The following is a 4828-nucleotide window of genomic DNA, read 5'->3' as shown; positions in this document are numbered from 1 at the left end:
GAAGAGAAATTGTGTCAAACATACTACTTTCCACTCAACGTGCTAGAGTAGAAACACTCATTCCATATCCGTGGTATCGAATGAAAGAATTAACGTCTTTTGTCTTGTTTCATGTTTGATTTTAGTCAGCCTACATACACCTTAAGTCATTCATGTATTTTTGAGTTGATACAATTAATTATTAGTTTCTAAGTTTGGTCCTCATGTTTTATTAGCAGATATATATTATTTCACAAATCGTTGGGTTGGGTTGTTATAACTTACAGAAACACTACATATAGATACATGGTTTGTTTAGTATTTTACACTGTGATAAAATTGGATAAACTTTAATTATATTAATTTAGTACAAAAGTAAATATACGTTGTTCGACGTATACTACCCCACGAAGTAGTAGAACTCGCCTTAAGTAGATTTGAAAGTTCACAGCAATCTCTAAAAGAATATGAAAGCCTAGATCCATATTGACAACAGTTATCGTTGCAAAGACACGCAACCAAACGATTAAAGTGGTAATACAAAGTGTAACGAAATTCAAACAATGTACAGATCCTGTGAAGTGATCTGTTGCACAACACATAACCGGGCCAATCAGGGATTCGGCTTTTATCAACGGAGGTATCAAAGGCTTACAAATACAATGTATATTGCACTGAAAATGATCTTGGTAGGTGAGTGAGTTTGGTTTTACGCCGCTTTTCGCAATATTCCAGCCATATCACGGCGGGGGACACCAGAAAATGGACCCACACATGGTACCCATGTGGGGAATCGAACCCGGGTCCTCGGCGTGACGAGCGAACGCTTTAACCACGTGCTAGGCTACCCCACCGCCCCAGATCTTGGTAGGACTGTCACGAACATGAATTGAGGCACTGCAAAACGCTGAAGAATGGATCCGATCTCTGAATCGATCTAGCTGAATTTCGTATGATGCGTCCAATTTCGGTATGACTCACACCGGCATATATAGTCTGTAAACACCTGTCGACTCCCGCTAAGCGTGACGTCATGCATTGATGACGTTCAGTTAGTCTAAGCTGTTTTATGGAGTAAAATAAGTAGGCCACTGGGAAGAGGGGGTAAACACTATCCATGTGTAGGAATCGAACCCGGACTTAGAAGAGAGACGAGGGAACGCTCTGGCCTCACACTGCGACTCTGTTGTGCATATGTTGCCAGTCAGTGACTCGATCAGTGTTATGTGTGTGCGTGCATGCATGCATGCGTGCGTGTGTGTGTGTCTGTCTTGTCAACCAGGGGAAATGAAGTCAAACATGCTACTTCCCATTCCACATACGAGAATAGAAAACATCCCTAACCTTGTTATTGAATGAAAGAATTGCTGTTTTTTTGTCTCGTTGTGTCATATATTTGAGTTTGAGCAGCCTAATTAAAGTCTTGCACAGGCACTTTACGAAATGGCTAATTCATTTAGTCATTACGCGAAATGACTGATTAGACAGACTGACAGTAGCATATATATAAACCATGGCTGGTTGAACGTCCGTCTATTCGGCGGCAGGCATGGGTGGAGGAGTTTCACTTTTAAACCGCAGACATCCAAATGTTGTGAACGGTTACGAACTATCTGTGACTAGTGACATCTTTTCGGTAAACATTCCCGTTTAAAAAAAAAGTTTCAAGTGATCGAAATACTTCGAGATGATCCGAGAAAATGCGTAAGGTTATTTGAAGATAACATACTCGAGAGGGGTACAAAACGTAAATCATTTATTGGCATCGTTATTAATGAAAACCCGTCATTACAATCACTCATTTCGAACATTAATTGCCTTAAATCGACATTTGTGACAACAGTGCACTATTCTGTCCCGCGAATGGACACACAATATACACACAATACACATTTAGTTTTTTAACCTGCTTTGCTTATTTTCCAAGATACCACTTGTTTTCATAGACGATTCTACCTAAAATCGCGAGTTGTCATATGGTTAATTATCGATTGTTCTGTTAAAAGGGGTGTCATGCAAAATCTTTTCGGTCATGATTCAAAAACATATTTAATTACGATTAGGAAGTATTTTTTTTATCTTTTATCTTGATGAAAACAACCCATAATCTAACAGTTTCTCAAACTGGGTTTAGATCGCGTTTCAAGAAAATGGCGGTGCCCTAGCTGTCGCGAACATCTGGCTGTCAATCTAAGTAACTACCTATCCCCAGTACTTTTCGTTACACTGAGACTAAGTGTTCTTAGACTGATCCGCCAGTCTGATAATAAATGCTATCTAGAATTGTTTTCATCGAGTTACAAGATCTAAACTTCTTTTTGCTGGCAATAAACTATGCATTTAAGTGACAGACAATTGGATTTTGCATAACAATTTCACTCTTGGAAGTGGAGTGGGTGTCATTATAATACTATTTAAATTACAGTAATATTATCACTTCCACCACAACCTCGATGGCTTCCGAGGAACAAATCGTTGTTACAAGTTGTGCCATGCAAAATCCGTTTGGTCACCAATCAATTACTACAACTAGTAAGTTTTGATTTTCTAAGGCAATGAAAACAAACCAAACTAGCGAGGTAGGTGTTACAACGAGGCACCACAACGCTCACTTCGCACTCTCAAACAACACATTCAGTACGAACTGTGGGGTCCAGTGGAAATCTGTGCATTGTGACACCATCACCCAACACCTGGGAGCATTAATTTGACGGCACCTAACGATTCGGCATGTCTTTGTTGACGTCGAGAAATCAGCAACATGACGAGCTTGTTACACATTTTATATAGAACAAGACTGAAAACTCCTTCCTCACATGACGTCACTGCAGTGTTCTGGCGACAGATTTACGTAACTTGTCTGTGGTTTAAATTGTTGGCGGGGGAGAGCGAAGCAGACGACTTTTTTCGGTAACTTTAAATCGGTCGGTATTACTTAAACACGAGTTTATGAAGAATGACTTTGTGCTTCGCATAAGACTAACCAAAAAAGAGTTAAAAGAGTACAAAAAATGTCATTTTATTCGTTGTTGAAAGGTGTTTGCTTCAAGCTTTAGTTTATTATATCTGCTAGAATGTGCCAATACAACCAGAAGGAAGAATCGTTATTTTCTGCATTTTAAATTATGAGCAGGGGGTTGATAATTTCCTTACTGGTTTAACACTTTTGTACTTCATATATTTGCTACGGTGAAAATCCAGGTCAGATTTGATCTACAGTAACAAATTCAGAGGCCCCTCATTGTACCGGGACAATAATCTACAACTGAGATAGGTCACTCGCTTGCTTTCTTTACCATTTGTACTAATTAACGCGTGCCTCATCATGCACCAACGCACACAGCGACTTTGCTCGTTCCCAGCGCTCCTTCAGCTGTGTTTAACAGAACTTCAGCCAGTTTATTGTATCAGTCGGAATTTTACAATGAATGGACGAATTGTAGTAAGAATGAAGAGCAAGAATTAAACGTGAATGAATGAAAGAAAGAATAAAAGAAAGTACATATGTGAATGAATGAAAGAATATATGATACACAGCGGCCTTCCTTCCCAAAACAACGCAAAAGTATCGCGAGAACACGTGTTAACTCCAGCTGTCCCTTTTAAAAATCTACTTTGAGATATTTTTAGCGTCCTAAACCCCTTTCCAGTATTGTCAAATAATCAGATCAACAAGAGAGAAAGAAGTTATGGAACTAGAACCCTCAAGCATCACAAGAATCAGATCAGCGATATGTCACAATTTCCACACACCTCAAATATACCCTAACATTCTTTTTTAGATTAGGAAACTATCACTATTACTTGCAAACACATTTCACCTGATAGTATATTCCCCTCATATGAATTAAAGGTGTATGTGAAAGATGTTTTTGAGGAAGTAACTATGAATACTAAAACAATGGCGTATAGTATTTCAGTGGTGAAATGTCATGTTTTTCATACACCTCCATTACACTCTAACAATTTTCAAGTCATAAAACTGTCACTATTACTTGCAAATACCTTTCAACCAAAGGTATGTTCTCCTTCTAAAAATTAAACAAATGTGTGAAAGACGTTTTTATCGGCACAATCAGAGACCATATAATAGACCATATTATATGGTCTCTGGCACAATTTAGTCTTCGCGGTGAATCGAGAATAGAAACCAGTGAGCTATAACTTACGGACCTGAGACTTTACTACAAATTTACTACAAATCCTAACACGGACACTAATACCAATTATTTGACTTAAACTGAAGTGACAAAATAGTTAACCTATCTTCTACATGTAGGATTTCATTTGTTATAACACACAGTGAATTTAATCAGCTGCTGAAAATAAACCGGGCTCATTCTTAAATACCACGCTGCCACCATATTGGCTACACTGGTTACGTAACGACCCGAGACATACGGTCGGGGGCTTTTCGGGGAGTTTCTTCTCCCTTTTTATATAGGCTTCCTGTACTGAGTGAGGGGTTAAACAAAAACTATTTAAAAAAAAAACAATAAATATATTTGTTTTCCACCTCCCTATCATTTTCATATTTATAAGGATATTTCTTTGCTTCAGTTTACGTTTACGTCTTTCAAGTTTCTCAAAATATAAATTAAGTTTCACTGGTGCATAAACTGTATCTGGGGCCCCTTTCACAAAACTCTCGTAAGCCTAAGGTCTCGTAAGTTTTCTCGTAGCATTCGTACCTCCTATACTGTAACGTATGAAGTAGGAATGATACGAGAAAACTTACGAGACCTTAGACTTACGAGAGTTTTGTGAAAGGGACCCCTGGTTAAGCGCGAAAAGCGTGTTGTTCGACTAAGGGCTCTAACACAGACAACCACCTGTTGCTGAAAAATGT

This window comes from Haliotis asinina, chromosome 1 (assembly GCF_037392515.1).
Source record: "Haliotis asinina isolate JCU_RB_2024 chromosome 1, JCU_Hal_asi_v2, whole genome shotgun sequence".
Lineage (NCBI taxonomy): Eukaryota > Metazoa > Mollusca > Gastropoda > Lepetellida > Haliotidae > Haliotis > Haliotis asinina.
The sequence above is the reverse complement of the archived record's forward strand: the minus strand, read 5'-3'. Positions refer to the sequence as shown.